Genomic DNA, 21,096 nt, shown 5'->3' with positions numbered 1-21,096 from the left:
TTTTTCAAAATCTTTTTCAAAAATCAAATCTTTTTCAAAATTCTTAGCTATTTTCGAAAATTCCAAAAATATTTTTCAAAAATCTTTTTCTTATTTTTATATAAAATTTTCGAAAATAACTAATCAATTAATGTTTTGATTCAAAAATTTGAAGTTTGTTACTTGCTTGTTAAGAAAGATTCAAACTTTAAGTTCTAAAATCATATCTTGTGATTTCTTATGAATCAAGTCATTAATTGTGATTTTAAAAATCAAATCTTTTTCAAAACTAATTCCTATCATATCTTTTCAAAATATCTTCTTATCTTATCTTTTTCAAAAAAAATATCTTTTCAAAATATCTTTTCTAACTTCCTAACCTCTTATCTTTTCAAAATTTGTTTCAACTAACTAACCAACTTTTTGTTTGTTTCTTAACTTTTTCAAAACCTCCTAACTAACCCTCTCTCTCTCATTTTCGAAAATATCTTCCTTCTTTTTCAAAAATATCTTTTCAAAATATCTTTTCTAACTTCCTAACTTCCTATCTTTTCAAAATTTGTTTCAACTAACTAACTAACTTTTTGTTTGTTTCTTATCTTTTTCAAAACCACCTAACTAACTCTCTCTCTCTCAATTTCAAAAATATCTCTCCCCTTTTTCAAAATTTCTTTTTAATTAACTAATTATTTTTATTTTTAATTTTATTTCAAAAAAAAATTTTTTTTTCGAAAAAGACTAACAAATTTTCAAAAACCAATTTTCAAAAATCACTAACTCCTTTTCAAAATAATTTTTGAAAATTATACCTCTCCCATCCTATTCTATTTATTCATTCATATCCTAACATCTCATCTCACATTCCAATCCTCACAGTTGTGTTTCTTCCTTTACATCACATCCTTTATCTCCCCCTCTTCTTCTACTTACAAAGGGATCCCTATACTGTGGTATAAAGGATCTCTATTATTATTATCATTTTTCTGGCCATTCTTCCTTGTCATATGAGCAGGAGCAAGGATAAGAACATTCTTGTGGAAGCAGATCCAGAACCTGAAAGGACTCTGAAGAGAAAATTAAGAGAAGCTAAAATACAACAATCCAGAGATAACCTTTCAGAAATTTTCGAACAGGCAGAGGAGATGGCAGCCAAAAATAATAATAATGTAAGGAAGATGCTTGGTGACTTCACTGCACCTAATTCCAATTTACATGGAAGAAGCATCTCCATTCCTGCCATTGGAGCAAACAACTTTGAGCTGAAACCTGAATTAGTTTCTCTAATGCAGTAGAACTGCAAGTTTCATGGACTTCCATCTGAAGATCCTTTTCAGTTCTTAACTGAATTCTTGCAGATATGTGATACTGTTAAGACTAATGGAATAGATCCTGAAGTCTACAGGCTCATGCTTTTCCCTTTTGCTGTAAGAGACAGAGCTAGATTATGGTTGGATTCTCAACCCAAAGATAGCCTGAACTCTTGGGATAAGCTGGTCACGGCTTTCTTAGCCAAGTACTTTCCTCCTCAAAAGCTGAGCAAGCTTAGAGCTGATGTTCAAACCTTCAGACAGAAAGAAGGTGAATCCCTCTATGAAGCTTGGGAAAGATACAAACAGTTGACCAAAAAGTGTCCTTCTGACATGCTTTCAGAATGGACCATCCTGGATATATTCTATGATGGTTTATCTGAGCTATCAAAGATGTCACTGGACACTTCTGCAGGTGGATCCATTCACCTAAAGAAAACGCCTGCAGAAGCTCAAGAACTCATTGACATGGTTGCTAATAACCAGTTCATGTACACTTCTGAAAGGAATCCTGTGAATAATGGGACGCCTATGAAGAAGGGAGTTCTTGAAGTTGATACTCTGAATGCCATATTGGCTCAGAATAAAATATTGACTCAGCAAGTCAATATGATTTCTCAGAGTCTGCATGGAATGCAAGCTGCATCCAACAGTACTCAAGAGGCATCTTCTGAAGAAGAAGCTTATGATCCTGAGAACCCTGCAATAGCAGAGGTAAATTACTTAGGTGAACCTTATGGAAACACCTATAACTCAACATGGAGAAATCATCCAAATTTCTCATGGAAGGATCAAAAGCCCCAACAAGGCTTTAATAATGGTGGAAGAAACAGGTTTAGCAATAGCAAGCCTTTTCCATCATCAACTCAGCAACAGACAGAGAACTCTGAACAAAATGCTTCTAATTTAGCAAATCTAGTCTCTGATCTATCTAAGGCCACTGTAAGTTTCATGAATGAAACAAGATCTTCCATTAGAAATCTGGAAGCACAAGTGGGCCAGCTGAGTAAAAGGATCACTGAAATCCCTCCTAGTACTCTCCCAAGCGATACAGAAGAGAATCCAAAAGGAGAGTGCAAGGCCATTGACATAAGCGCCATGGCCGAACCTGAGAGGAGAGGAGAGGACGTGAATCCCAAGGAGGAAGACCTCCAGGGACGTCCAGTGATCAATAAGGAGCTTCCCTCTAGGGAACCAAAGGACTCTGAGGCTCATCTAGAGACCATAGAGATTCCATTGAACCTCCTTATGCCCTTCATGAGCTCTGATGAATATTCCTCTTCTGAAGAGAATGAGAATGTTACTGAAGAGCAAACTGCCAAGTTTCTTGGTGCAATCATGAAGCTGAATGCCAAATTATTTGGCATTGATGCTTGGGAAGTTGAACCTCCCTTGTTCATCAATGAACTAAGTGATCTGGATCAACTGACATTGCCTCAGAAGAGACAGGATCCTGGAAAGTTCATAATACCCTGTACCATAGGCACCATGATCTTTAAGGCTCTGTGTGACCTTGGTTCAGGAATAAACCTCATGCCCCTCTCTGTAATAGAGAAACTGGGAATCTATGGGGTGCAAGCTGCTAAAATCTCACTAGAGATGGCAGACAGCTCAAGAAGACAGGCTTATGGACATGTAGAAGATGTATTGGTAAAAGTTGAGGGCCTTTACATCCCTGCTGATTTCATAGTCCTGGATACTGGAAAGGAAGAGGATGAATCCATCATCCTAGGAAGACCTTTCCTGGCCACAGCAAGAGCTGTGATTGATGTTGACAGAGGTGAAATAGTCCTTCAATGGAATGAGAACTCCCTTGTATTCAAAACTCAAGGATCTCCCTCTGCAACCATGGAGAGGAAGCATGAAAAGCTTCTCTCCAAGCAGAGTCAACCAGAGCCCCCACAATCAAACTCTAAGTTTGGTGTTGGGAGGCCACAACCAAACTCTAAGTTTGGTGTTGAACTCCCATATCCAAACTCTAAGTTTGGTGTTGGAGAGTCTCAACAAAGCTCTGCACATCTGTGAGGCTCCATGAGAGCCCACTGTCAAGCTATTGACATTAAAGAAGCGCTTGTTGGGAGGCAACCCAATGTTTATTTATCTAACTATATTTTTCTTAGTTATGTGTCTTTATAGGTTTATGATCATGAGGAGTCACAAAATAAATATAAAAATTGAAAACGGAATCAAAAACAGCAGAAGAAAAATCACACCCTGGAAGAGCATCCGTCTGGCGTTCAAACGCCAGAACAGAGCATAGTTCTGGCGTTCAACGCCAGAAATGGCAGCAAAGGGGCGTTGAACGCCCAAAATGGGCACCAACCTGGCGCTGAACGCCCAGAGTTGTATGCAAGGGCATTTTACATGCCTAAATTGGTGCAGGGATGTAAATGCCTTGACACCTCAGGATCTGTGGACCCCACAGGATCATCTCAGGATCTGTGGACCCCACAGGATCATCTCAGGATCTGTGGACCCCATAGGATCCCCACATACCTCATCATCTCTCTTTCCATTCATGATCATCCCTTCTGTTTTCCATTTACCACTCACATCCATACACCCACTACCTTCAAAATTCATCAACATCTCTCTCTCACCCAATCCCACCCATATGGCCGAATACACACTCCCATCCATCTACTCCATATCTTCTTCTTCTTCTTCTATTCTTTCTTCTTTTGCTCGAGGGCGAGAAACATTCTAAGTTTGGTGTGGTAAAAGCATAGCTTTTTTGTTTTTTTCCATAACCATTGATGGCACCTAAGGCCAGAGAAGCCTCTAGAAAGAGGAAAGGGAAGACAAAAGCTTCCATCAAGGGTCTATAGCTCAGTGGTAGAACATTTGACTGCAAATCAAGAGATCCCTGAGATACCTCAGGGGATACATTTTCTTCCACACAATTATTGGAAGCAACTAAGGGTGGAACATCAAGAGCACTCCGTCATCCTTCATGAAATCAGAGAAGATCTAAAAGCAATGAAGGAGGAGCAGCAAAGACAAGGAAGAGACATAGAAGAGCTCAAGGACATCACTAAGGTGGACTCATTCCTTGTTCTTACTTTCTCTGTTTTTCGTTTTCTATGTTATGTGCTTATCTATGTTTGTGTCTTCATTACATGATCATTAGTAGTTAGTAACTATGTCTTAAAGTTATAAATGTCCTATGAATCCATCACCTCTCTTAAATGAAAAATGTTTTAATTCAAAAGAACAAGAAGTACATGAGTTTCGAATTTATCCTTGAACTTAGTTTAATTATATTGATGTGGTGACAATGCTTCTTGTTTTCTGAATGTATGCTTGAACAGTGCATATGTCTTTTGAAGTTGTTGTTTAAGAATGTTAAATATGTTGGCTCTTGAAAGAATGATGACTAGGAGACATGTTATTTGATAATCTGAAAAATCATAAAAATGATTCTTGAAGCAAGAAAAAGCAGCAAAGAACAAAGCTTGCAGAAAAAAAATAGGCGAAAAAAAAAATATAGAAAGAAAAAGAAAAAGCAAGCAGAAAAAGCCAAAGCTCTTAAAACCAAGAAGCAAGAGCAAAAAGCCAATAACCCTTAAAACCAAAAGGCAAGGGCAAATAAAAAGGATCCCAAGGCTTTGAGCATCAGTGGATAGGAGGGCCTAAAGGAATAAAATCCTGGTCTAAGCGGCTAAACCAAGCTGTCCCTAACCATGTGCTTGTGGCGTGTAGGTGTCAAGTGAAAACTTGAGACTGAGCGGTTAAAGTCAAGGTCCAAAGCAAAAAAAAAAAAAGAGTGTGCTTAAGAACCCTGGACACCTCTAATTGGGGACTTTAGCAAAGCTGAGTCACAATCTGAAAGGGTTCACCCAATTATGTGTCTGTGGCATTTATGTATCCGGTGGTAATACCGGAAAACAAAGTGCTTAGGGCCACGGCCAAGACTCATAAAGAAGCTGTGTTCAAGAATCATCATACTGAACTAAGAGAGTCAATAACACTATTCGAAATCTGAAGTTCCTATAGATGCCAATCATTCTGAACCTCAATGGATAAAGTGAGATGCCAAAACTATTCAAGAGGCAAAAAGCTATAAGTCCCGCTCATATGATTGAAGCTCTGTTTCATTGATAGTTTGGAATTTATAGTATATTCTATTATTTTTATCCTATTTTGATTTTCAGTTGCTTGGGGACAAGCAACAATTTAAGTTTGGTGTTGTGATAAGCGGATAATTTATACGCTTTTTGACATTGTTTTTAGTATGTTTTTAGTAGGATCTAGTTACTTTTAGGGATGTTTTTAATAGATTTTGTGTTAAAATTCACATTTCTGGACTTTACTATGAGTTTGTGTGTTTTTCTGTGATTTCAGGTATTTTCTGGCTGAAATTGAGGGACTTGAGCAGAAATCAGATTCAGAGGTTGAAAAAGGACTGCTGATGCTGTTGGATTCTGACCTTCCTGCACTCAAAGTGGATTTTCCGGAGCTACAGAACTCAAAATGGCGCGCTTCCAATTGCGCTGGAAAGTAGACATCCAGGGCTTTCCAGCAATATATAATAGTCCATACTTTGGCCAAGAATTGACGACGTAAATTGGCATTCAACGCCAGCCTTCTGCCCAAATCTAGCGTCCAGCGCCAGAAAAGGATCCAAAACCAGAGTTGAACGCCCAAACTGGCACAGAAACTGGCGTTCAACTCCAGAAAGGACCTCTACACATGTAACACTCAAGCCCAAGCCCAAGCACACACCAAGTGGGCCCCGGAAGTGGATTTATGCATCAATTACTTACTCATGTAAACCCTAGTGACTAGTTTATTATAAATAGGACCTCTTACTATTGTATTTGACATCTTTGGACGCCTGGTTCTTAGATCAGAGGGGCTGGCCATCTCGGCCATGCCTGGACCTTCACTTATGTATTTTCAAACGGTAGAGTTTCTACACTCCATAGATTAAGGTGTGGAGCTCTGCTGTTCCTCAAAGATTAATGCAAAGTACTACTGTTTTCTATTCAATTCTTCTTATTTCGCTTCTAAGATATCCATTCGCACCCAAGAACGTGATGAAGGTGATGATTATGTGTGACGCTCATCATCCTTCTCCCTTACGAACGCGTGCCTGACAAACACTTCCGTTCTACATGAATTAAGCTAGAATGAGTATCTCTTAGATCTCCTAACCAGAATCTTCGTGGCGTAAGCTAGAATGATGGCGGCATTCAAGAGAATCCGGAAGATCTAAACCTTGTCTGTGGTATTCTGAGTAGGATTCAATGATTGAATGACTGTGACGAGCTTCAAACTCGCGAGTGTTGGGCGTTAGTGACAGACGCAAAAGGAGGGTGAATCCTATTCCAGCATGATCGAGAACCGACAGATGAATAGCCGTGCCGTGACAGGGTGCGTGAGCATATGATTCACTGAGAGGAGGGGATGTAGCCACTGACAACGATGATGCCCTTTCATACAGCCAGCCATGGAAAGGAGTGAGACTGATTGGATGAAGATAGCAGGAAAGCAGAGGTTCAGAGGAACGAAAAGCATCTTCATTCGCTTATCTGAAATCCCTGCCAATGAATCTACATAAGTATCTCTATCCCTTTTATTGTTTATTTTAATCTAATAAAATATCATGTTTAAATCCGCCTGACTGAGATTTACAAGGTGACCATAGCTTGCTTCATACCAACAATCTCTGTGGATTCGACCCTTACTCACGTAAGGTTTATTACTTGGACGACCCAGTACACTTGCTGGTTAGTTAAACGGAATTGTGATCACACGTGCCATTACCAGGGATTATTAAGATCCCAATTCATTACACCATGATCTCTTTGGGGTATTTTTGATTTCATACAAATACAAAGAGACTAACTTTGAGGATCACAATTTCGTGCACCAGTTCGCTTTATGAACTTCTACCTTTGCCTTTTGGACCATGCCTCTTCTCGGTTGTGTTGTCGACTTTCTGTTTTGACGATATCATCCTTGCAGCTTGTTGTCCGGGCTTTTAGTCGACTTCCAATAACTTTTTAGGTAGTGTTCTTATGCAGAACCTTTTTTCTTTTAGTTTATTTGGATGACTTTTTAGCCCTTTTGGGAGGCTTTTGCTTTTTAAATAATGTCCTTTTCGAACTTTTTACCTTTCTAGCTTAGCACTTTGGCACTAGGTTTTTCAACCTTTTTGGCCTTTGCATGGTATTGTTCCTCTTTTTGTGATTGGTGCACGAAATTGTGATCATCAATGGCGCCAACAACTTGGTACGCACAATTGTAATCTCAACTCCTTGTCACAACTCCGCACAACTAACCAGCAAGTGCACTGGGTCATCCAAGTAATAAACCTTACGTGAGTAAAGGTCGATCCCACAGAGATTGTCGGCTTGAAGCATGCTATGGTCATCTTGTAAATCTCAGTCAGGCGGATTCAAATGGTTATGGAGAATTGATAATTAAAAGATGAATAAAACATAAAATAAAGATAGAGATACTTATGTAATTCATTAGTAGGAATTTCAGATAAGCGTATGAAGATGCTTTGTTCCTTCTGAACTTCTGCTTTCCTATTGCCTTCTTCCAATCATTCATACTCCTTTCCATGGCAAGCTTATGTTAGGTTTCACCGTTGTCAATGGCTACCTCCCGTCCTCTAAGTGAAAATGGTCCAAATGCGCTGTCACCGCACGGCTAATCAGCTGTTGGTTATCGATCATATTGGAATAGGATTCATTGATCCTTTTGCGTCTGTCACTACGCCCAACAATCGCGAGTTTGAAGCTCGTCACAGTCATCCCTTCCTAGACCCTACTCGGAATACCACAGACAAGGTTTAGACTTTTCGGATCTCAGGAATGCTGCCAATTGATTCTAGCCTATACCATGAAGACTCTGATCTCATGGAATGAAAGGCTCGGTTGTCAGGCGAGGCAACCATGCGTCATGAATCAGGAGGCTAAGAGATACGCACTCAAGCTATTGCAAGTAGAACAGAGGTGGTTGTCAGGCACGTGTTCATAGGTGAGAATGATGATGAGTGTCACGGATCATCACCTTCATCAGGTTGAAGAACGAGTGTATATCTCAGAGAAGAAGTAGGCGTGAATTGAATAGAAAAACAATAGTACTTTGCATTAATTCATGAGGAATAGTAGAGCTCCACACCTTAATCTATGGTGTGTAGAAACTCTACCGTTGAAAATACATAAGAACAAAAGGTTTAGGCATGGCCGAATGGCCAGCCTCCCAAAGTGTGAACATACAAGTTCCAAGATGAAAAGAATGATTAAGTGTGTAAAATATAATAGCAAAAGGTCCTATTTGTAGAAAACTAGTGACCTAGGGTTTACAGAAATGAATAAATGATGCAGAATCCACTTCCGGGCCCACTTGGTGTGTGCTTGGGCTGAGCATTGAAGCTTTCACATGTAGAGACTTTTCTTGGAGTTAAACGCCAGCTTTTGTGCCAGTTTGGGCGTTTAACTCCAGCTTTTATGCCAGTTCTGGCGTTTTGACGCTAGAATTTCTATGCTGACTTGAAATGACGATTTGGGTCATCAAATCTCGGAAAAAGTATGGACTATTATATATTGCTGGAAAGCCCAGGATGTCTACTTTCTAACGCAATTGAGAGCGCACCAATTGGGCTTCTGTAGCTCTAGAAAATCCACTTTGAGTGCAGGGTGGTCAGAATCCAACAGCATCTGCAGTCCTTTTTCAGCCTCTGAATCAGATTTTTGCTCAGGTCCCTCAATTTCAGCCAGAAAATACCTGAAATCACAGAAAAATACACAAACTCATAGTGAAGTCCAGAAATGTAATTTTTATTTAAAAACTAATAAAAACATAATAAAAACTAACTAAAACATACTAAAAACATACTAAAAATAATGCCAAAAAGTGTATAAATTATCCGCTCATCAGTGATCCTTTCATTGGTCCGACTTCTCTGTCGTGCCTTTTTAAGTTATTTTTAGTAACCCCGTTTTAGTCCGACCTCGTCAGGCCGCTTTATACGGGTTACTTTTATAACTTCTTGCATTAATTTGGGTTTTGTCGCTTCACCTTGCCGACCTTTCCTGGCCAGGCGATGAATTTTTCATTATTTTGAACGTAAATTAATGCATCTTGGTAGGAAACTTTTTAGGGAATCCTTATTTCTATTAAGTAGTAAAATGTGAAGACAAAATATAAATAAGAGTATGTACATATGAGGGCTTACCCTGCTAGTCGGGCAGCCTTTAGGTCTTGGCCTGGTGCCTCATTAAAAAATCCTTTGGTGGGAAAAAGAGCGCACCTTGGCCCAAGGTCTTTTTCTAGCTATAATACCTTCTTAGGTTACAAACATGCCATGACCTTGGGAGCTCCTGCCCTTCGAGGTCGGCCACCTTGTAGTAACCTTTTCCTAGTACTTCTGTGATCTGGTACGGGCCTTTCCTATTGGCTACCATCTTTCCTTCTCCTGTCCGACCTGTTCCAATGTCATTTCGGATTAGAATGAGGTTGTTGGTAGCAAAGCTTCGTTGGATTACCTTTCGATTATACCCCGCAGCCATTTGACACTTCAGTGCTTCCTCTTGGATCCGAGCTCTTTCCTAGACTTCTAGAAGCAGGTCGAGTTATTCCCTTTGTGCTTGGGAGTTGGTGTCATCTTTATAGAAGATCACCTTAGGGGATATTTCGTCTACTTCTATGGGGATCATGGCCTCTACTCTGTAAGCAAGTCGGAAAGGTGATTCTCCCGTGGTGGAGTGCGACATCGTCCGGTATGCCCATAGGACTTGTAGGAGCTCTTCAGCCCAGGCTCCTTTTGCGTCCTGTAGACGGCGTTTCAATCAGGCCAATATGACCTTGTTGGCGGCTTCCGCCTATCCGTTGGCTTGTGGGTGTTCCACTGAGGTGAACTGGTGCTTTATCTTTAAATCAGCCACCATGTTCCTGAAGCCCGTGTCGGTGAACTGAGTTCCGTTGTCCGTGGTGATGGAGTATGGTACCCCAAACCTTGTGACAATGTTCCTGTATAGGAACTTCCGATTTCTTTGGGCAGTGACGGCGGCCAGTAGCTCTGCCTTAATCCACTTTGTAAAGTAATCTATTCCTACGATGAGGAATTTGACTTGTCCTGATTCCTGGGGGAATGATCCGAGGAGGTCAAGCCCCCACTTTGCGAGTGGCCAAGGTGAGGTGACACAGATAAGTTCTTCTGGCGGGGCGGCGTGAAAATTGGCGTGCTTCTGGCATGGAGGGCACGTTTTGACAAATTCGGCGCCCTCCTTCTGTAAGGTCGGCCAATAGAAGCCGGCTCGGAGTACCTTTTGGATAGAGCTCATGCCCGAGGTGATTGCCGCACGTGCCGCTATGAGCTTTTTCCAGGACTTCCTTTGTGGCGGAAGTCGGGACGCATTTTAGGAAGGGTTTTGAGATCCCTCTCCTGTATAGGACGTCGTGCACTATGGTGTAATATTGCACCTCTCGTATGAGCCTTTTTGCCTCCTTTTTATCTGTGGGGAGTGTTTCGGACTTGAGGTAGTTGATTATGGGGGTCATCCACCCTGGTCCTGGTTTGATATGTTTAGGAACTTCTCTTCCTCCGAGGTTGATGGGTTCTGTAGGGTTTCTTGGATGAGGCTCCTATTATTGCCCCTTAGTTTGGTACTGGCTAATTTTGAAAGTGCGTCGGCTCGGACATTTTGTTCCCAAGGTATATGCCGGATCTCATACCCCATGAATTTTTCGAGCTGTTCTCTGGTTTTGTCTAGGTATTTTTTCATGGTGGGATCCTTTGCTTGGTAGTTTTCTTCTTTTTGTGAGGTGACTACTTGTGAATCGCTGAAGATGGTGAGCTTTTGGACTCCGACTTCTCTAGCCAGTTTCAAATTAGCCAGTAGGGCTTCATACTCGGATTGATTATTTGAGGCGAAGAACTTGAACCTTAAGGAGAGTTCGAGTTGGCTTGGTCACTTTCCAAGATAACACCGGCCCTACTCCCGGCTTTGTTTGATGAGCCGTCAACATAGAGGTTCCAATCAATAGGGGTTCCTGGGGTGTCGGTGTACTTTGCGACGAAGTCGGCCAGGTACTGGGACTTGATGGCCGTCCGAGCTTCGTACTTGAGGTCGATTTCGGACAGTTCGACTGCCCACTAGAGGATTCTTCCAGCCAAGTCAGTTTTCTGTAGGATACTTTTCATGGGTTGGTTGGTCCGTATTTTGATGGTGTGAGCTTGAAAGTATGGTTGAAGCCGTCGAAAAGTAAGTATGAGGGCGTAGGCAAATTTTTCTATCTTTTAGTAGTTTAGTTCAGCCCCTTGTAAAGCCTTACTGATAAAGTAGATGGGCTGTTGTCCGTTATCATCTTCTCTGACTAGCGCTAATACTATCGCCCGACTTGCCATGGCGAGGTATAGTATCAGTTCTTCTCCTTGTTGAGGTCAGGCCAGGATAGGTGGTTGCCCTAAGAATGTTTTAAAGTCTTGGAAGGCTTGTTCGCATTCTTGGGTCTATTATAACCTCTTTCCCTTCCATAGGGTTGCATAGAATGGTAGAGATCTTAGAGCCAATCCGGCTAGGAACCTAGATAGGGCTGCTAGTCTTCCATTTAGCTGCTGTACCTCCTTGACGCAGGTCGGGCTTTTCATGTTGAGTATAGCTTGGTATTTGTCTGGGTTTGCCTCAATCCCTCTTTGGGTGAGCATAAACTCTAGGCTTCTACCGCGAAGGTGCACTTTGTGGGATTCAGTCTCATCTCGTGCTTTGTTATGGTGCCAAATACTTTGGCGAGGTCGGGTAGCAGCATTTCTTCTCTTTAGGTTTTTACTAGCATGTCATCTACGTAGACTTCCATCAACTTCCCGATGTGTTCCGAGAATACTTTGTTCATCAACCTCTGATATGTGGCCTCCGCGTTCTTGAGTCCAAACGGCATCACTACGTAACAGTAGTTTGCTTTCGGGGTTAGAAACGAGGTATTCTCTTGGTCGGGTTGATGCATTGGGATCTGGTTGTACCCCGAGTAGGCGTCCATGAAGGGGAGGTACTTGTATCTTGACAAGGCGTCGACCAGGGTGCCGATATTCGGGAGGGGATAGGGATCTTTTGAGCAGGCTTTATTGAGATCGTTGTAGTATACACACATCCGTCACTTTCCGTTTGGCTTTTTGACCAGTACAACATTGGCCAGCCACAGTGGGTACTTGACTTCCCTTATGAACCTGGCCTCCAGCAAGGCCTGTACCTGTTCCTCCACGACTTGTGACCTCTCCGGGTTGAGCTTTCTGCGATTTTGTTGCATGGGTCGAGATCTGGGATAGACCGCTAGTTTGTGGCATATTAAGCCGGGATCTATGCCGGGCATGTCCGTGGCTTTCCATGCGAAGAGGTCAGAATTATCCCTTAGGAACTTTATTAGCGGCTTCTTTAGATCTTTCTTCATGTTTGCACCTATGTTTGTTATTTTATCTCTGGTGTCTCTGATTTGGACCTCTTCGGTCTCGCCCTCTAGTTGAAAACGAAGATCTTTGTGAGCCCGGGCTCCTCCGAGTTTAATGGTATTAGTTTCTTTGCCTCTGGGGTCGCCCTTTAGGTTCAGGCTTTCGTTGTAGAAACGTCGCGCAAGTTTTTGGTCTCCTTTAACAGTGGTTATGCCTTCTGGAGTTGGGAACTTCATGCATAAGTGTGGAGTAGAGACTACTGCAGCGAGCTGATTTAAGGTTGTCTGTCCTATGAGGGCGTTGTATGCGGAGCTCACGTCAACCATGATGTAGTCTATGCTCAGTGTTCTGGACTGGGATCCTTTTCCGAAAGTTGTGTGCAGTGGGATGTATCTGAGTGGTTGGATCGGAGCGTCCCCTAGCCCAAATAGGCTGTTGGGATATGCTCTGAGCTCCCTTTCTTGCAGTCCGAGCTTGTCGAAGGTGGACTTGAATAGTATGTTTGCGGAGCTTCCCTAGTCGACTAGTGTTCGGTGGAGGTTGGCATTGGCTACTATGATGGTAATGACCATGGGGTCATCATGCCCACGGACGATTCCCGTGATGTCTTCTTGGGTGAAAGAAATAGTGGGGAGGTCAGGTGATCTATCCCCTTCTCCGACATGGTATATTTCTTTGAGGTTCTTTTTGTGGGACGATTTGGAGATTCCTCCTCCTGCGAATCCTCCATTGATCATATGAACGTGTCTTTCCGGGGTGTGAGGAGGACTTTTAGCTCGCCCGCCCTCTTCATCCCTCCTTCTCTTTTTTGGCTCGTCTATTCTGTTTGCTAGGAATCGATCTGGTCTTCCTTCTCTGGCCAATTTTTCTATGACATTCTTCAAATCGTAGCATTCATTGGTCGGGTGTCCATAGATTCGGTGGTATTTGCAGTATTTAGTCTGACTTCCCCCCCTTTTGTATTTGATTGGGCGAGGAGGTGAGATTTTTTCTGTGTTGCATATTTCCCGGTAGACGTCTACTAAGGATACCCGAAGAGGGGGTGTAATGATTCACCGAAAACTTGTCTCGCAACAAATTTCCTATCGGCAAGTGCACCGGATTATCGTCAAGTAAAAACTCACAGTAGAGTGAGGTCGAATCCCACAGGGATTGGTTGGTTGATCAATGTTAATTAGAGAATTGTTCTAGTTGAGCTAAATCAGATTGAAATTGAAATTGCAGAATGTAAATTGGTGGGAAACTTAAATTGCAAGAAATTAAATGAACATAAATTAAATTGCAGAATGTAAGAGCAGAAACTTAAATTGCAAGTGATTAAAGGGCAGAAGCTTAAACTGCAAGAAAATAAATGGAAATGGGGAAATTGAGCATCAAATTAAAGACAGAATGTAAAAGAAAGGGTAGATCAGAGATGGGAAAGCTCATTTGGGTCAGGAGATGTGATAATCCTCCGGATCAAATTTATTTTTATCTCTTCCTCAATCAATGCATTCATTGATCTCCTTGGCAATCTTAAATGATTAGATCCCAATTCCTTGGCAATCTAATCTCTCTAAGCATGAACAATTGTCCAATTCCTTGATTTAAGTGCTCATGGGAAGAGATGAAGTATGGTTACTGATTATACCACACATATTCATAGATCAAAGTGTTGGTAGGATTACATGTCATGATATCCATCCAAACCCTAATCTAATCCAATGTGAGAAAGCAATTCTAGCATGATCTGCTTATTCCTTTTCCAAGGTTCAGAGGAGATCCAATTATGAATAGCTTCTTTCCCAAGACAACTATCCAATTGGATGAAGAACGAAAGCTTTCTAGTAAAATCAAGAAAAAAGAAAGAAGAGGAAGAATGAAAACTAATATTGATCCATTGAATTACACAAGCTCCCTAACCCAATGAAAGGGGTTTAGTTGTTCATAGCTCTCAAAATGGAAATTGAATTTGGAAAATACATTGCAGAATTGAAAAGTTACAGAAGAGGAAAATTGGGCAGAGTTTCAATACAGTGTGTCATCCCCCTTAACTAACTTGAATCCTAAACTATTTATACACTTTCTTCTATTGATCTTCAGTCTCTGAATTGGGCTTTTGGCCTTAATTGAAATGGGTTGAAGTTGCTCCAATTGGATCCCCTTGCTGTTGAGGAGAGATCTGCTTGAATTGTATTGTTCTGATGCCCACGTTTGAGGGCAAACGTTGAGTCAAACGTCCTTTAGAGAAAATTGAGTTTTGGATGTTTTGAGCAACGTTGGAGTGCCAATGTTTTCTTATCCACGCGTATGCGTGACATACGCGTGCGTGTGGATGGTGCAATTTACCAGTCCACGCGTATGCACTGCCTATGCGTATAAGCGTTTGGGGCTAAAATACTCATCCACGCGTGTGCGTCACTGACGCGTGCGCGTGGATGCAAATTCCCAAACTTCAACTTTTAAAACGTTTTCGAAGATGTAGGCATCAGCGTTGGACCAACAACGCTCCCTCCAACATTGATTCATCCACGCGTGCGCGTCATATACGCGTGTGCGTCATATACGCGTGCGCATGGAATGCCAATTTTCACGCTCACGCGTACGCATAGCATACGCGTGCGCGTCGATGCGCTTTTTCAAAATCATGATTTTGGAGCTCAGATCGCGCACGCTGGCCTCAACGTTGGACTGGCAACGTTCCCTCCAACGTTAGCCTATCCACACGTGCGCGTCACTTACGCGTGCGCATGGATTGTCAAAAATGCACAATCCGCGCGTGCGCGTATAGCACGCGTATGCATTGCCACCATTTTTCCAATTTTCCAGAAAGTACTTTGTATTTAGCATTGGAGCTAACGTTGGCTCACCAACGCTTCCTCCAACGTGGGTATCAGAATTATGCAGCAGATTTTGCGCTGCCTTCCCTCTCAACGTTTGAGGCAACATTGGTGGTCCAACTTGGCCACCAACGTTGCTTCCTCTTCATCCTTTCCATGGCCATTCTTCAACCTTCTTCCATGCATTTCTTCACCTGTCATAAACCAATATATGCATAAAAGCCTTGCTAACATCATGAGAGATTGCATCATTCTTAGCACACAAGTAATTATGGCCAAAGTCTCATGAAATTGCATCAAAATAACCATGGTTGAATGAATCTAGGCATACATGAATTTCTAACCCAAATGATTACTTATAGCTCAAGAAAGTGCATAAAACCTAATGAAATCAAAAGAAAAAGGCTAGTGGAACTAGCCTAAGATGCCTTGGCATCATGTAGTTATGGTATTTTTTGGGCTTCTCTGCGGGTTGGCCTTCGTTTTTCTTTGACTCCTTGTCCTTGTCCCGAGGTGGGCAGGAGAACCCGGCTTTAGAGGTTTCTCCTAATTGGGAGTTTTCCTCCATGTTGATGTATTTTTCAGCCCATTCTTGCACTTCATTTAGGGATGTGGGGTGTTTTTTAGATATGGAGTGGCTGAAGGGCTGATAAACCACTATTTTATGGTTTATATTGTGTTTAATTGTGTGGTTTTATCATGATCCTTACCCACTTATTCATTAAATTAGCATGAAATTATAATCCCTTCCTGAATTTATAACATGTTTGAAAACTGCTTCCTAGGAACTTTAATTATGTATTTTTAATTCTCCTTTATTTCATTCGATGCCGTGATCTGTGTGTTGAGTGTTTCAGACTTTATAGGGCATGAATGAGTTGGAGATTGGAAAGGAAGCTAGCAAAAATGGAAGGAACACAAGAATTTGAGGAGATAACCAGCGAGAAGTGACGCAGTCGCATGGCTCACGCGACCGTGCGAAGGAGAGCGAATCGCAGTGACGCGGCCGCATGGCTCACGTGGCCGCGCGGATTGGAAAAGCTCAGGCGACGCGGTAGCGTGGACGACGCGAACGCGTGGCAAGGAAAAGCGCGAATGACGCGTCCGTAGGGATGATGCGATCGCGTGACATGTGCGATCTGCATAATCTGCAGACTTCGCTGGGGGCAATTTTGGACCTCATTTCGACCCAGTTTTCGGCTCGGAACAGCAGACTAGAGCCAGAGAATATGCAGAAACAAACAACAACATTCATTCTACACAGTTGACAGTTTTAGAGTTAGTTTTTCCTCCTCTAGGTTTTTCTCTCTAGGTTTTAGAATTTTAATTTTGGGAATTGATCTTAGCATTGGAACATTGAGAAGAGTTATTTTTCCTCATCAAGACCTCGTCATTCTAGTTCGTTCTCTTAACTTGGTTTTATTCTTCCATGTTCTTTGCTTTGTTCAATTTTGTCATTTGAATACTTTCATGATTATTTGATACAAGGATTATTTATTCTATTTTAATTTATTTCTCCATTCCAATAATCATGTCTTCTTTTAATTCCCTTTCATGTGTTATGGATTTATTATTTGCAATGAGTGAGTAGTTCCCTCACTTGATGGGGAGTTGATTGAAAGGAACTCTTGAGTTGGAAAGATTGAAAGAAAAATTGTAATTGGGTTAACTGTTGAATTGTTATCTAATCACTAACACCAATCCCTTTGAACTAAGTGGGTTGCAACTCGTGAATAGATCTAGCATTCCAACTTGTTTGACTTTCCCTTACCTAGTAAAGGATAACTAAATAGAACAACCATTAATTACAAATTAACCTTGAGATCATTCCATCAATAATAGAGATTCCATCTAATCAACTCCCAGTCAAGGCTTTCATTCATATTATTTAAATTTCCCCTTTTTAATTTTCCCTCTACTTAACTCAACTTCTTGGAACATCTGATTAATAAAATAGCACACTTTTCTGCAACTCGTTGGGAGACGACCTGGGACTTAAACTCCCAGTAATTTTTAATTTAAACTCTCTGTGACATATTTCTAAATTGATAGGCAGATTTTCGGTGAGTTAAGAACTATACTTGCAACGTAACTATTTTAATAATTTTTAATTCACCAACTGCTGCCCCTCATCAATTTTTGGCGCCGTTGCCGGGGAGTTGCAATAGAGTGCTAAAGTTATTAATTAGAATTTATTTATTTGCATTTTATTTTATTTTGTTACTATGAGCTGCATGTTTCTTCCGTCAAATGACGCGTTCACTTCCTGATCCGCGCTTGCTAATATTCGATCCTAAAATTGAAAGGACTATTTCACGAATAAGGCGAGAACAGCGTCGGTTAGTCTGCTCTGAGGGCGGATCTGAGAGTGAACTTGAGGAAGAAACCAGCCCCCGTTCTACTGATTCGGTTGTTTTACGTGCAGAAGACATGGCAGCTAGGAGAGTTACCATCCAGGAGGAAGGAGCCCCTGATTTTACAATGCAACCATTTCAAGCGCATCATCCAGCGGTGGCTACAGATTTTGAAATAAAGACCGTACTGCTAAACTTGATGCCCAAGTTTCATGGCCTACCTGCTCAAGAGCCTATCAAGCACTTGAGAGATTTCCAGGCAGCCTGTTCTACTGTCAGGCGTGATGGTACTGATGAAACTTCAATTTTACTGAAAGCTTTCCCGTTTTCTCTCGAGGGAAAAGCAAGAGAGTGGTACTACACTCAATCTCTGACAAATGTATCCAACTGGGATACACTCAGAAAGGAGTTTTTGGAGAAATTCTTTCCATCTGAAGTTACTGATAAACTGAGGAAGGATATTTCCACAATTGTTCAGGATGACAATGAAACTCTCTTTGAATACTGGGAGCGCTTCAATAATCTTCTGGAAGCATGCCCCCACCACAGGATGCTTAGCTATGTCACACAGGGCATGAGGCCCCAAGATAAGACCACATTAGAAAGTGCTAGCAATGGGTCTATGAAGAAGTACAAGACCACTGATGAGGCTTGGCAATTGATCAGTGATTTAGCTGAATCTACTAGGAATCACAGGCAAAAGCAAGGCCGTTCAAAAGCCGTTGCAGAAGTATCCTCTAACAGAGAGATTGCTGCTCTAGCTCAGAGTATATGTGAGATGACCAACTTGCTGAAGCAGATGCAATTGAATCAACAACAAGCTCAGCAAGCTCAACCTCCTCCGCCACAGCAAAACCAACAACTAGTCCCACAAAGAATTTGCGGAATCTGTGCTGATTATAGCCATTACACTGATGAATGCCCGTAGCTCCAACAAGAAGACAACATGGTGGCATCCACTCATAACTTCTATGACCACCTCAACCAAGGGTACAATCAAAGTGGAAATAATAACCATGGATGGCAGGATAATTCTAACCAGAATTGGAGGGACAACAATAACAGAGGAGGCAGAGATAATCAGGGAAATCAGAGGTGGAATAATAACAACAACAGGCAGCAGAATCAACCTTACAGAGCACCTCACCTGAGGCAAAACCAAGGACCACAGAACAATCAACAGCAGACATCTCAATTTACTCATTCTTCTTTATCTCCTAATGAAGAGCTACTACAATCTTTTGAGCGAAGACAACAGACCATGGAAAATAACATGAATAGTATTAATGCCAGTCTGAATGGTCTCACCTCTACTTTGTAAGCTCTTATGTCACAGATTGGATCAACGCAAAATTCCAGTAACCAACCTTCAAGCTCCACTGGAATCCCCTCTCAACCATTACCCAATCCAAAGGGAGGCATTAATGCCATCACCCTAAGGTCTGGAACCATACTGCAGGGGAGGAATCAGGAGGAACCAAGCCCACCAGAACACACCTCAGTTGAAAAGGTAGTAGAAATAGAAGATGTTGAAGAGGAAGAGGACATACAGGACATAGCTGAAGAAGAAATAGCTCAACCACAGGAGGAAGCACCAAAAGGCGCAGACACCACAGAGAACACTACTCCAATTCCATTTTCACAACTTGCAAGGAAGCCCAGGAAGAAGCTGGAACCCGACCCCAAAATGGTAGAAATATTCAAAAAGGTTGAGGTAACTGTTCCTCTTTTTGATGTTATTCAGCAGGTATCTAAATATGCAAAGTTTCTAAAAGACTTATGTATCCATAAAGATAAAATTAATGAATTAGAAACTATTCCTTTAGGTAGTTCTATTATCTGCTTTAATGGGAGGATTACCTGAAAAATGTAGTGATCCAGGTCCTTGTATAGTTAGCTGTACTATTGGTGGTGTAGTAATTTATGATTGCATGTGTGATTTAGGAGCATGTGTCAGTATAATGCCTTTGTCTATATATGATATTTTGAGGCTCCCTCCCTTAAAAAGGTCGGCAGCTCGTTTTGTGTTAGCAGATAAAAGCATTATTACAGTGGCTGGAGTTGCTGAAGATGTTTTGGTGAACATTAAAGGACTTACATTTCCCACTGATTTTTATATCTTGGAGATGCCCCATAATGATTCAGATAAGCCATCATCAATTCTACTTGGGAGACCATTCCTGAAGACATCAAAATTCAAATTGGATGCCTTTTCAGGAACATACTCCTTTGAAATAGATGGCCGCATAGTAATCTTCAATCTGAATGGAGTCATTGACAACCCTCCAGAAGATCGTTCTATCTTTCAGTGTGATGTCATAGATGAAAGTGTAGCTGAAGTTCACAAGGAAGAGTTTGAAGAGAGGCACACTGGACAAGGTCCAAGTGTGGGGACCCTCTTAACTGATAATGAGGGCACTTCGTCATTTTCACAAGCTCCAGATAATCCAGAGCCTGCCCATGATCAAAAGTTAGAATTGAAACCCCTCCCTCCACATCTCAAATATGCTTATCTTGAAGATGAGCAGAGGTTTCCAGTTATCATTGCAAGAGAACTTACTTCTCAACAAGAAGAGCAGTTACTTGATGTGCTGAGGAAGCATAAGAAGGCAATTGGGTGGAGCTTGGCAGACATAGTAGACATCAACCCTCAAGTATGTGAGCACAGAATATTTTTAGAAGAGGAGGCAAGACCTGTCCATCAACCCCAAAGAAGATTGAATCTCACCATCTTGGAAGTTGTCAAAAAGGAAGTGACCAGACTATTAGAAGCTGGTATCATTTATCCCATTTCAGACAGTAAATGGGTAAGCCCAGTACAAGTGGTACCCAAGAAGTCTGGAGTCACTACAGTGAAGAATGAGCATGGAGAGCTCATAGCAACTAGAGTTCAGAATGCTTGGAGAGTCTGTATTGATTACAGGCGTCTCAACCAAGCTACCCGTAAGGATCACTATCCACTTCCATTCATTGATCAAATACTGGATCGCCTGTCAGGTAAATCACATTATTGCTTTTTAGATGGTTACACAGGTTATTTCTAGATTCATATAGCTCCTTAGGATCAGGAAAAGACTACTTTTACATGTCCTTTTGGGACTTATGCTTATAAGAGAATGCTCTTTGGCTTGTGCAATGCACCAGCTACTTTCCAAAGGTGCATGATGAGTCTTTTCTCTGATCTTATTGAGGACTGTACGGAAGTTTTTATGGATGATTTTAGCGTTTATGGTGAT

The 21,096-nt window shown here is 41.6% G+C and overlaps 2 non-coding genes across 2 annotated transcripts; both read right to left on the bottom strand.

The window, feature by feature from the left end:
• Window positions 1–1,517: 1,517 nt before the first annotated feature.
• On the bottom strand, window positions 1,518–1,625 carry LOC148563863 (small nucleolar RNA R71). Its single transcript, XR_015884161.1, has one exon. It is a non-coding gene; the product is annotated as a small nucleolar RNA R71 (small nucleolar RNA).
• A 16,680-nt stretch (window positions 1,626–18,305) lies between these two features.
• LOC148563862 (small nucleolar RNA R71) lies at window positions 18,306–18,412 on the bottom strand. The gene has a single exon (XR_015883856.1). It is a non-coding gene; the product is annotated as a small nucleolar RNA R71 (small nucleolar RNA).
• Window positions 18,413–21,096: the final 2,684 nt, after the last annotated feature.

This window comes from Arachis ipaensis, chromosome B5 (assembly GCF_059453495.1).
Source record: "Arachis ipaensis isolate K30076 ecotype BB chromosome B5, ASM5945349v1, whole genome shotgun sequence".
Classification (NCBI taxonomy): domain Eukaryota; kingdom Viridiplantae; phylum Streptophyta; class Magnoliopsida; order Fabales; family Fabaceae; genus Arachis; species Arachis ipaensis.
The sequence above is the reverse complement of the archived record's forward strand: the minus strand, read 5'-3'. Positions and strand labels throughout refer to the sequence as shown.